This window comes from Pseudophryne corroboree, chromosome 8, assembly GCF_028390025.1.
Source record: "Pseudophryne corroboree isolate aPseCor3 chromosome 8, aPseCor3.hap2, whole genome shotgun sequence".
In the NCBI taxonomy this organism is placed as follows: domain Eukaryota; kingdom Metazoa; phylum Chordata; class Amphibia; order Anura; family Myobatrachidae; genus Pseudophryne; species Pseudophryne corroboree.
Genome location: NC_086451.1, coordinates 17,919,315 through 17,933,101, shown reverse-complemented (window position 1 = coordinate 17,933,101; position 13,787 = coordinate 17,919,315). Strand labels below are relative to the sequence as shown.

At 47.7% G+C, this 13,787-nt stretch overlaps 1 protein-coding gene across 2 annotated transcripts in view; it reads left to right on the top strand.

The window, feature by feature from the left end:
- TTLL11 (tubulin tyrosine ligase like 11) overlaps window positions 1–13,787 on the top strand; it is a 604,411-nt gene that overhangs the window by 485,368 nt on the left and 105,256 nt on the right. For both annotated transcript variants that reach the window (XR_010182918.1, XR_010182917.1), the window contains exons 9-10: window positions 4,633–4,665; window positions 7,529–7,702. The gene's annotated coding sequence lies outside the window, so the exon portion shown is untranslated. The remainder of the gene's footprint in view (window positions 1–4,632; window positions 4,666–7,528; window positions 7,703–13,787) is intronic.

The following is a 13,787-nucleotide window of genomic DNA, read 5'->3' as shown; positions in this document are numbered from 1 at the left end:
TGTAGTGTCGGGAATCTACAAGATTCTTCAGCAGGGTTACTTTCCTACTGTCCCCTCCTTTTGTGACGCTTGGGATAAAGATTTCATACACCGGGGAATCAAGATCCACTGGGATACGCACTGCAAGGTTATGGCACAATGCTCCACTAGTCTGGACATTGTGGAAACGCAATACAAATTACTGACAAGATGGTATAGATGCCCGTCCCTTCTGCATAAATTTTACCCCTCGGTTTCCCCTCTGTGCTGGCGATGTGGTAGAGATACGGGCACACTGATCCACATATGGTGGGACTGTCTGTCAATTACCCCATTTTGGAATACGATCATAGATCTATCCACAAAGATTTTAGGTGGCCCTGTCCCGCCGGGCCCGGATTTTTGGCTATTATCACATTCAGATATACCCCTTTCTCGTTACAAGAAATCCCTCCTTAAACACTTAAATAACGCAGCAAGAGCTGTATTCCCGGTACGTTGGAGATCCACTAACCCACCGACAATATGGGAGTGGTTCCAGCGCATTGACTTTTATATGCATATGGAGGATGTTTATTATGCCGCCTTAGACAAATACTCAGATTACATAGCTACTTGGCTCCCTTGGATTGAATTCAAGACCACTAACACCTATTCTGATTATGCACCCTGACTATACATTGATGACGGAGGTTATTAGGGCCCCCGCCCTAACTTCTATATGTGTTACATGTGTGGCCTATTTACTCCCCTCCCCATTCTGCTTCCCACCTCTCCCCCTTCTTCCCTTTGTCTTCCTCTTTATCTATTTGTTTCCAAATGTTTACTGCCTCACATTTTCTATAAAAGCTATGTTATTAAGCGATATCGTAATGAGGCTTTTCTTGATTCCAGACTTTGTCAATTCTACCGAACGTTGCACAGTTTAAGAAAAGATAGATGAACCTGCTGATTCCTTTTTTTTTTTATATATATGCAAACATTTAATGATGCATATAACTACAGTTGATAAGACGTGAGACTGTTGCCTACGTTCTATTCTATGATATGTATATTGACATATTTGGAAAATGTTTTATATTACAAAATGAAAAATAAAGAATTAAAAAAAAAAAAAGTGCACGCTGTCTGCCGTAATGTGTAAAAAGGGAACGCTGTCTGCCGTAATGTGTAAAAAGTGCACGCTGCCTGCCGTAATGTGTAAAAAGGGGACGCTGTCTGCCGTAATGTGTAAAAAGTGTACGCTGTCTGCCGCTATGTGTAACAAGGGCACGCTGTCTGCCGTTATGTGTAAAAAGGGGACGCTGTCTGCCGTAATGTGTAAAAAGGGGGACGCTGTCTACCGTAATGTGTAAAAAGGGGGACGCTGTCTGCCGTAATGTGTAAAAAGTGCACGCTGTCTGCCGTAATGTGTAAAAAGGGGGACGCTGTCTGCCGTAATGTGTAAAAAGGGGGACGCTGTCTGCCGTAATGTGTAAAAAGGGGGACGCTGTCTGCCGTAATGTGTAAAAAGTGCACGCTGCCTGCCGTAATGTGTAAAAAGGGGGACGCTGCCTGCCGTAATGTGTAAAAAGGGGGACGCTGTCTGCCGTAATGTGTAAAAAGGGGGACGCTGTCTGCCGTAATGTGTAAAAAGGGGGACGCTGTCTGCCGTAATGTGTAAATAGGGGGACGCTGTCTTCCGTTATATGTAAAAAGTGTACGCTGTCTGCCGCTATGTGTAACAAGGGCACGCTGTCTGCCGTTATGTGTAAAAAGGGGACGCTGTCTGCCATAATGTGTAAAAAGGGGGACGCTGTCTACCGTAATGTGTAAAAAGGGGGACGCTGTCTACCGTAATGTGTAAAAAGGGGGACGCTGTCTGCCGTAATGTGTAAAAAGTGCACGCTGTCTGCCGTTATGTGTAAAAAGGGGACGCTGTCTGCCGTAATGTGTAAAAAGTGCACGCTGCCTGCCGTAATGTGTAAAAAGGGGGACGCTGTCTGCCGTAATGTGTAAAAAGGGGGACGCTGTCTGCCGTAATGTGTAAAAAGGGGGACGCTGTCTGCCGTAATGTGTAAATAGGGGGACGCTGTCTGCCGTTATATGTAAAAAGTGTACGCTGTCTGCCGCTATGTGTAACAAGGGCACGCTGTCTGCCGTAATGTGTAAAAAGTGCACGCTGTCTGCCGTAATGTGTAAAAAGTGCACGCTGTCTGCCGTAATGTGTAAAAAGGGGGACGCTGTCTGCCGTAATGTGTAAAAAGTGCACGCTGTCTGCCGTAATGTGTAAAAAGGGGGACGCTGTCTGCCGTAATGTGTAAAAAGTGCACGCTGTCTGCCGTAATGTGTAAAAAGGAGACGCTGTCTGCCGTAATGTGTAAAAAGTGCACGCTGTCTGCCGTAATGTGTAAAAAGGGGGACGCTGTCTGCCATAATGTGTAAAAAGGGGGACGCTGTCTGCCGTTATGTGTAAAAAGGGGACGCTGTCTGCCGTAATGTGTAAAAAGTGCACGCTGTCTGCCGTAATGTGTAAAAAGTGCACGCTGTCTGCCGTAATGTGTAAAAAGTGCACGCTGTCTGCCATAATGTGTAAAAAGTGCACGCTGTCTGCCATAATGTGTAAAAAGGGGGACGCTGTCTGCCGTAATGTGTAAAAAGTGCACGCTGTCTGCCGTAATGTGTAAAAAGGGGGACGCTGTCTGCCGTAATGTGTAAAAAGGGGACGCTGTCTGCCGTAATGTGTAAAAAGGGGACGCTGTCTGCCGTAATGTGTAAAAAGGGGACGCTGTCTGCCGTAATGTGTAAAAAGGGGACGCTGTCTGCCGTAATGTGTAAAAAGGGGACGCTGTCTGCCGTAATGTGTAAAAAGTGCACGCTGTCTGCCGTAATGTGTAAAAAGGGGGACGCTGTCTGCCGTAATGTGTAAAAAGGGCACGCTGTCTGCCGTTATGTGTAAAAAGTGTACGCTGTCTGCCGCTATGTGTAACAAGGGCACGCTGTCTGCCGTTATGTGTAACAAGGGCACGCTGTCTGCCGTTATGTGTAAAAAGGGGACGCTGTCTGCCGTAATGTGTAAAAAGGGGGACGCTGTCTGCCGTAATGTGTAAAAAGGGGGACGCTGTCTGCCGTAATGTGTAAAAAGTGCACGCTGTCTGCCGTAATGTGTAAAAAGGAGGACGCTGTCTGCTGTAATGTGTAAAAAGGAGGACGCTGTCTGCTGTAATGTGTAAAAAGTGCACGCTGTCTGTCGTAATGTGTAAAAAGTGCACGCTGTCTGCCGTAATGTGTAAAAAGGGGGATGCTGTCTGCCGTAATGTGTAAAAAGGGGGATGCTGTCTGCAGTAATGTGTAAAAAGGGGACGCTGTCCGCTGTAAGGTGTAAAAGGGTCTCTATCTGGTGTAGTGGTGCTACTGTGCGGCGTAATTTGAATAATGGAGACTACTGTGCACCGTTTAATGAATTGGTATTATTTTTTGGCCACACCCCTTCCCCACGAAGCCACGCCACTATGTATTTTTGCGTGCGCCTACGCGCGCACTGCCCCTGTTTTGCATGCAGGGGTGGGGCTCCGATGCCGTTTCTTGCAATGTCTAGTTACGGCACTGTTGCTAGGTATCCATTTCTCTGGCCCTGAGCAGGTTCCCCTCACCAGATCCTCTCCAGGGGTGAGGGGGTGGACTTGGATGGGATGGGGGGGGGCAAAGCATTTTGTCGCACCTGGGCCCACCGCTCGCTAGTTCCACCACTGGCTCAGTGATACCATATACCGCCATATAATGTCCTGTAACGCTATATACTGTCCTGCTCAGTGATACCATATGCTACCATATAATGTCCTGTAACGCTATATACTGTACTGCTCAGTGACACCATATGCTGCCATATAACATCTGGTAATGCTATATACTGTCCTGCTCAGTGATACCATATGCTACTATATAATGTCATGTAACGCTATATACTGTCCTGCTCAGTGACACCATATGCTGCCATATAATGTCCTGTAGCGTTATATACTGTCCTGCTCAGTGACACCATATGCTGCCATATAATGTCATGTAACGCTATATACTGTCCTGCTCAGTGATACCATATGCTGCCATATAATGTCCTGTAACGCTATATACTGTACTGCTCAGTGATACCATATGCTGCCATATAATGTCCTGTAACGCTATATACTGTACTGCTCAGTGATACCATATGCTGCCATATAACGTCATGTAATGCTATATACTGTACTGCTCAGTGACACCATATGCTACCATATAATGTCCTGTAAAGCTATATACTGTCCTGCTCAGTGATACCATATGCTACCATATAATGTCCTGTAACGCTATATACTGTCCTGCTCAGTAATACCATATGCTACCATATAATGTCATGTAACGCTATATACTGTACTGCTCAGTGACACCATATGCTGCCATATAACATCAGGTAATGCTATATACTGTACTGCTCAGTGATACCATATACTGCCATATAATGTCCTGTAATGCTATATACTATACTGCTCAGTGACACCATATGCTGCCATATGTCCTGTAACGCTATATACTGTCCTGCTCAGTGATACCATACGTTACCATGTAACAGTATTTATATACATCATTATATTATTTTTATCTCCTTTCTCATATACTTATTTTATTATATCGCTGCAGGCACCAAACTCTGCTCATCTGACCTCCAGAACTGTAAGTCCATTTCCCATGTTATCCTCCTGCTCTCAGTAGTGTGCACAGGGTAACCGTGCTCTCTGTTACTTTTGTGTACCTTAATTTGCTCAAGACAACAGCGATTTGATCCCAGTACCTTTCCAGAAGGGAGATGATACATCTGTTACTGTGTGCTAATGTTATAGAGAGACGCATTGTGAGATCTCTGTGACTGTGTCCTGGGTGGTGTCACTGTCTATCGTTACCAGTATTATACTAATACAGTACTGTGTGTGGGGAGCTTATAACCTGCCTACATACCACATGCAGCATATGTAACTAGTGTGTAGGATAACACGCAGATTATCACAAAGAGCCTAGCCTGTCTTGTGTAATTACAGGCGCTCTGGTCTGTGTGCCATGCTGGGACTTGTAGTTCTGCAACAGCTAACAAGTCACAGGTCGTTTTAAGCTGCCAGTAAATGTTGTGATATATTTATGGGTAGGTGTCAATTACAAACATTGCCAATACATAGCTGGTCTATACATTTGGCAACATTGGTTTCCCTATGTACAGTATATACGTAGAGTAGCTTTATATACCTGGAGGCTGGGATAAGGATGGCCATTGTTGAAGATTTAAACCATCGATAGAGAATCATCAATGGTTTAGCCATCGATGGACTAGTGTTGCGCACATGCAGACCTCAGCCGTTGCACCATCACTGCCATAGTTCTCTCAACATCGGCCTCCCACCATCGATGGAAAACCACCATAGATTATTGATGGTTGCAAACTCATCTATCATGGTCATCCCATGGCTGAGACATCAGTGCTCGGGGGGTGGGGGGGGGGGGTAATTGAGGGGAGTATAATCCCTGATGTGTGCTCAGGGCACAATGTCTGCCTAGTGTCTCCTAGGATTACACTTTAGACAGGGGCCCGGGGGAAGGTGGATGTTTATTAGGGGATCCGGACTGAAAGTCGACAGTAACTAGGTCAACAATGTCTAGGTCAACCACTATTGGTCGACAGTAACTAGGTCGACAGGGTGTCTAGGTCGACAGGGTCTTTAGGTCGACATGTTCTAGGTCGACAGGTCAAAAGGTCGACATGAGTTTTTCACAATTTTTTTGAACATTTTCATACTTAACGATCCACGTGGACTACGATTGGAACGGTAATCTGTGCCAAGCGAAGCGGTAGCGGAGCGAAGGCACCATGCCCGAAGCATGGCGAGTGAAGCGAGCCATGCGAGGGGACGCGGTGCACTAATTGGGGTTCCCGGTCACTCTACGAAGAAAACGACACCAAAATAACATTAAAAACTCATGTCGACCTTTTGACCTAGAACATGTCGACCTAAAGACCGTGTCGACCTAGACACCCTGTCGACCTAGTTACTGTCGACCAATAGTGGTCGACCTAGACATTGTCGACCTAGTTACTGTCGACTTTCAATACCACACCCGTTTATTAGATTGTGCTTACCTCTGAACATAATCCATTCCAGGAGGAACAAAGTGCTACCCAGGTAGGGGGTTCCCCAGACACCCAGGTGGGGAGGAGGAGAAGCTGGGATCCTTGTGTCACTTACATCTCTCTCCTCCCTCCTATCTCTCCTCTGGCCGGGAAGCTCCATTGGTAGCTCATGAAACCTGATACTCATGTGTGTCTGCCTGCACTCCATACTGTTCTGCTCACTTTCTGGTTGCCTGGTTCTGCTGCTGCACAAGAGGGAGAGCTAGTGATGTCATTGTGCTCCGGCCAGAGGGCCTCTAACAGAGGGGAGGGGGGGGGGGCTCTAGGTACAGTATGCCCTGTACCCCCACCTTTAATCTGGCTATGCACATGGTACCAGGGGCAGCAGCATGGTTCCTGTATGTGCGAACGGTATAAGCACAGAGCTCCGAGTGCCCAGTATTATTATTTTCCGTCGACGTTGCCGCACGTGGGACTTGTATAACACTTAGGGGGTATGAGACGGACTTCACACTCCTAATGACAGCTCTTCCGCATATTAAGTGCCTGCCCAAATCCTTTAAGGGCCTAATTATTCCAGCATTATGAGCTGTGATTTATTCTGGGCACAGACGAATCCCCCTGATCTAGATGATGTCTGGCACTGCGGATGATCTGCATTAATGTCTTCTCCTACGTTTGCCCTCTTGACGAGTTGCTGTCTTTGTCGGAAACCTGTTGGGATAACCTTTAAATGAAACGCGTCCACTGGCAGCCGCAGAACTGTCAGACACAACAGGCACTTGTAGCGCTTTCATTTTCCAGCGGAGATGTTTCTTGTTCTGCTAGTCCGCGATTAGGATCCCCAAAGCCTCTCCGTCCCTGCCTGTCTGCACTGTTATATCGTTCTGTTATTTTATGGTGATGGAAGGCGGTCGTGACTTCCAGCAGCCGCAGAACTGGAATAAAATGAGCTGAATTCCGCTTAAATGTACTCGGTCACAGGGTCTTCGCCTATAATTGTCTGCGGCTTCTGCTGTGATGGCAGGGGTTAATAATAAGAGCAGGGGTGTGCTGGCATGTGAGGGTGTATATATAATATATATAATTACCGGCTAGAAAAATGGGTCGCAGGGGTCGGTGTTGTAAATTGTCTACGGAATGAGAAATGATTTAAGCTGTGACATACACAATAAGTACAAGTGGTGTATACGATGGAACGTGGTCAGGGTAACGGGTTATATTGTGAGATGTGTCTGTACATGTATACAGACAGATGAAGAAGGCAGTAATGTGCCAACACGGCCTTTTATACACCCTAATAAATACCAAAGTTGAAATTTGCAGATCTGTACCATAAATGTAAAATCTGCTGTTCGGTGCTACCCTGATATTCTACTGCAGCTCTGTTATAATGAATTCCTCTTCCCCCCCCCCCAGTACAGGAGTCACACGCTCCTTCCACATGTCTAGTGCAGGACCCTGATTCCATGTGTGCTGATGCTTGTCAAAAAAAGCCAACAAGATTCCAGTAATTGGTCAGTTGTGGCCCCGCCCTCTACAAGAGTCATCCAATCTGCACAGAGCGTTTGTGGAAAGACGGTTCAGCAAGAGGTCAGTCACTCATTGTCTGCTCTGATTGGGCCTTCCTAACATGGCTGCTACAGAGCGGTAACAGGGAGGGATCCGGTCTGAAGATCGACAATGTTTAGGTCGACAGGGCCTGAATGCTGACAGGGTTTCTAGGTCAACATGTGCTAGGTCGACAGGTCAAAAGGTCGACATGAGTTTTTTTTGTGATCACTTCAGACTATTTAGTTCCTGTTTTGACGCCACAAACACGCCCTGCGTTTTTCCTGGCACGCCTGCGTTTTTCCGAACACTCCCTGAAAACGGTCGGTTGACACCCAGAAACGCCCACTTCATGGCAATCACTCTGCGGCCAGCAGTGCGACTGAAAGGCTTCGCTAGACCCTGTGTAAAAAACATCGGCTGTTGTGAAAGTATGTCGACCTTTTGACCTAGAAACCCTGTCAACCTAGTGACTGTCGACCTATAGTGGTCGACCTAGAGACTGTCGATTTGATGATCCACACCCAACAGGGAGCATGGTGGAGATAGTTAGTTACAAATGTTCATGTTATGTGTATGTAGTAATACACCTCAGTAATGCGTAGTCTGTGCGATATATTCCTGCTAAATAATATTGTTGTTGTTGTGTTTTTTTGTTTTGTTATGCGGTTTGTATGTAAAACTTTCACGAAGGATCTTATCCTGCAAATTGCATCATTTAATTTCAGGTGTAAAATGCGCTGCACAAATATATAGATAAACGCAATCATTGTGTAGGTGAACGCGCACACACACACACACACACACACACACACACACACACACACACACACACACACACACACACACACACACACACACACACACACACACACACACACACACACACACACACACTTTCTGCCTGGACGCTTGTATTAAAAAAAAAACAACAACAAACAAACAAAAAGATATATATTGCGCTAGCATACGCATTAGCAGATTACAGCTGAGGGGGACTCGGGTATTTTTTATTTGAATATATTGTATTAGAGCAATCACAGGGAGTAGAGGTCCATACACACTTAACGATAAAATGAGCGACGTCGCTCATTTTCCCCCTCCTTGAGCGACGTCGCTCATTTTATCGTTAAGTGTGTATGCCGCCAGCAACGACCAATGCGCGGCCCCGTGGGTCGGCAACGATCGTCGCTGTCGGTAGGGCATGCATGAAGGATGTGGACTGTCGTCCACGACCTTCTCACAGGGCTGGCGGGGGCGTGACGTCACTGAGCGATATGAGCGGTCATATCGCTCAGTGCGTACAGGCGGCCGCCGACCGGCCGGCCCGGGATGGAGAAACGTTAGACGATGTCGCTCACAGAGCGACATCGTCTAATGTGTATGGGCCTTAACGGTGACAGGACAGGTCGGCATCGCCAGTGCAGAGACCGCATAGCTAATAGGTCTCAGATGGCGTTGGTGATCCAGCTGTGCACATAACACACAGAGCGAGGGAGGGAGTGTGGCAGTAATGTCACTTTCCACAGTGTGTCACCGCACAATCCCACGCTGTGTCAGGACTCTGCCTCCGTCATAGACGGGTCACCAGCAATCTGCCGCCGGTCACCTGTCCTAATACACTCCCGCCTCCCACACCTCACTCCCGTTATTATTCTGCGTGTTACACAGTTATACCCAGCTGTCCTAATACACTCCCGCCTCCCACACCTCACTCCCGTTATTATTCTGCGTGTTACACAGTTATACCCAGCTGTCCTAATACACTCCCGCCTCCCACACCTCACTCCCGTTATTATTCTGCGTGTTACACAGTTATACCCAGCTGTCCTAATACACTCCCGCCTCCCACACCTCACTCCCGTTATTATTCTGCGTGTTACACAGTTATACCCAGCTGTCCTAATACACTCCCGCCTCCCGCACCTCACTCCCGTTATTATTCTGCGTGTTACAGTTATACCCAGCTGTCCTAATACACTCCCGCCTCCCACACCTGACTCCCGTTATTATTCTGCGTGTTACACAGTTATACCCAGCTGTCCTAATACACTCCCGCCTCCCACACCTCACTCCCGTTATTATTCTGCGTTACACACTTATACCCAGCTGTCCTAATACACTCCCGCCTCCCACACCTCACTCCCGTTATTATTCTGCGTTACACACTTATACCCAGCTGTCCTAATACACTCCCGCCTCCCACACCTCACTCCCGTTATTATTCTGCGTGTTACACAGTTATACCCAGCTGTCTTAATACACTCCCGCCTTCCACACCTCACTCCCGTTATTATTCTGCGTGTTACAGTTATACCCAGCTGTCCTAATACACTCCCGCCTCCCACACCTGACTCCCGTTATTATTCTGCGTGTTACACAATTCTACCCAGCTATCCTAATGCACTCCCGCCTCACACACCTCACTGCCGTTATTATACTGCGTGTTACACATTTATACCCAGCTGTCCTAATACACTCCCGCATCCCACACCTCACTCCCGTTATTATTCTGCGTGTTACACAGTTATACCCAGCTGTTCTAATACACTCCCGCCTTCCACACCTCACTCCCGTTATTATTCTGCGTGTTACAGTTATACCCAGCTGTCCTAATACACTCCCGCCTCCCACACCTCACTCCCGTTATTATTCTGGGTTACACAGTTATACCCAGCTGTCCTAATACACTCCCGCCTCCCACACCTTACTCCCGTTATTATTCTGCGTTACACAGTTATACCCAGCTGTCCTAATACACTTCCGCCTCCCACACCTCACTCCCGTTATTATTCTGCGTTACACAGTTATACCCAGCTGTCCTAATACACTCCCGCCTCCCACACCTCACTCCCGTTATTAATCTGCGTTACACAGTTATACCCAGCTGTCCTAATACACTCCCGCCTCCCACACCTCACTCCCGTTATTATTCTGCGTTACACAGTTATACCCAGCTGTCCTAATACACTCCCGCCTCCCACACCTCACTCCCGTTATTAATCTGCGTTACACAGTTATACCCAGCTGTCCTAATACACTCCCGCCTCCCACACCTCACTCCCGTTATTATTCTGCGTTACACAGTTATACACAGCTGTCCTAATACACTCCCGCATCCCACACCTCACTCCCGTTATTATTCTGCGTGTTACACAGTTATACCCAGCTGTCCTAATACACTCCCGCCTTCCACACCTCACTCCCGTTATTATTCTGCGTGTTACAGTTATACCCAGCTGTCCTAATACACTCCCGCCTCCCACACCTCACTCCCGTTATTATTCTGCGTTACACAGTTATACCCAGCTGTCCTAATACACTCCCGCCTCCCACACCTCACTCCCGTTATTATTCTGCGTGTTACACAGTTACACCCAGCTGTCCTAATACACTCCCGCCTCCCACACCTGACTCCCGTTATTATTCTGCGTGTCACACAGTTATACCCAGCTGTCCTAATACACTCCCGCCTCCCGCACCTCACTCCCGTTATTATTCTGCGTGTCACACAGTTATACCCAGCTGTCCTAATACACTCCCGCCTCCCACACCTCACTCCCGTTATTATTCTGCGTGTTACACAGTTATACCCAGCTGTCCTAATACACTCCCGCCTCCCACACCTCACTCCCGTTATTATTCTGCGTGTTACACAGTTATACCCAGCTGTCCTAATACACTCCCGCCTCCCGCACCTCACTCCCGTTATTATTCTGCGTGTCACACAGTTATACCCAGCTGTCCTAATACACTCCCGCCTTCCACACCTCACTCCCGTTATTATTCTGCGTGTTACAGTTATACCCAGCTGTCCTAATACACTCCCGCCTCCCACACCTCACTCCCGTTATTATTCTGCGTGTTACACAGTTATACCCAGCTCTCCTAATACACTCCCGCCTCCCACAACTCACTCCCGTTATTATTCTGCGTGCTACACAGTTATACCCAGCTGTCCTAATACACTCCCGCCTCCCACACCTCACTCCCGTTATTATTCTGCGTGTTACACAGTTATACCCAGCTGTCCTAATACACTCCCGCCTCCCACAACTCACTCCCGTTATTATTCTGCGTTACACAGTTATACCCGGCTGTCCTAATATACTCCCGCCTCCCACAACTCACTCCCGTTATTATTCTGCGTTACACAGTTATACCCGGCTGTCCTAATACACTCCCGCCTCCCACACCTCACTGCCGTTATTATTGTGCATGTCACACAGTTATACCCAGCTGTCCTAATACACTCCCGCCTCCCACACCTCACTGCCGTTATTATTCTGCGTGTCACACAGTTATACCCAGCTGTCCTAATACACTCCCGCCTCCCACACCTCACTCCCGTTATTATTCTGGGTTACACAGTTATACCCGGCTGTCCTAATACACTCCCGCCTCCCACACCTTACTCCCGTTATTATTCTGCGTTACACAGTTATACCCAGCTGTCCTAATACACTCCCGCCTCCCACACCTTACTCCCGTTATTATTCTGGGTTACACAGTTATACCCGGCTGTCCTAATACACTCCCGCCTCCCACACCTCACTCCCGTTATTATTCTGCATGTTACACAATTCTACCCAGCTATCCTAATGCACTCCCGCCTCACACACCTCACTGCCGTTATTATACTGCGTGTTACACATTTATACCCAGCTGTCCTAATACACTCCCGCCTCCCACACCTTACTCCCGTTATTATTCTGCGTGTCACACAGTTATATCCACCTGTCCTAATACACTCCCGCCTCCCACACCTCACTCCCATTATTATTCTGCGTGTTACAGTTATACCCAGCTGTACTAATACACTCCCGCCTCCCACAACTCACTCCCATTATTATTCTGCGTGTCACACAGTTATACCCAGCTGTCCTAATACACTCCCGCCTCCCACACCTTACTCCCGTTATTATTCTGCGTTACACAGTTATACCCAGCTGTCCTAATACACTTCCGCCTCCCACACCTCACTCCCGTTATTATTCTGCGTTACACAGTTATACCCAGCTGTCCTAATACACTCCCGCCTCCCACACCTCACTCCCGTTATTATTCTGCGTTACACAGTTATACCCAGCTGTCCTAATACACTCCCGCCTCCCACACCTCACTCCCGTTATTAATCTGCGTTACACAGTTATACCCAGCTGTCCTAATACACTCCCGCCTCCCACACCTCACTCCCGTTATTATTCTGCGTTACACAGTTATACCCAGCTGTCCTAACACACTCCCGCCTCCCACACCTCACTCCCGTTATTATTCTGCGTTACACAGTTATACCCAGCTGTCCTAATACACTCCCGCCTCCCACACCTCACTCCCGTTATTATTCTGCGTGTTACACAGTTACACCCAGCTGTCCTAATACACTCCCGCCTCCCACACCTGACTCCTGTTATTATTCTGCGTGTCACACAGTTATACCCAGCTGTCCTAATACACTCCCGCCTCCCGCACCTCACTCCCGTTATTATTCTGCGTGTCACACAGTTATACCCAGCTGTCCTAATACACTCCCGCCTCCCACACCTCACTCCCGTTATTATTCTGCGTTACACAGTTATACCCAGCTGTACTAATACACTCCCGCCTCCCACAACTCACTCCCATTATTATTCTGCGTGTCACACAGTTATACCCAGCTGTCCTAATACACTCCCGCCTCCCACACCTTACTCCCGTTATTATTCTGCGTTACACAGTTATACCCAGCTGTCCTAATACACTTCCGCCTCCCACACCTCACTCCCGTTATTATTCTGCGTTACACAGTTATACCCAGCTGTCCTAATACACTCCCGCCTCCCACACCTCACTCCCGTTATTATTCTGCGTTACACAGTTATACCCAGCTGTCCTAATACACTCCCGCCTCCCACACCTCACTCCCGTTATTATTCTGCGTTACACAGTTATACCCAGCTGTCCTAACACACTCCCGCCTCCCACACCTCACTCCCGTTATTATTCTGCGTTACACAGTTATACCCAGCTGTCCTAATACACTCCCGCCTCCCACACCTCACTCCCGTTATTATTCTGCGTGTTACACAGTTACACCCAGCTGTCCTAATACACTCCCGCCTCCCACACCTGACTCCTGTTATTATTC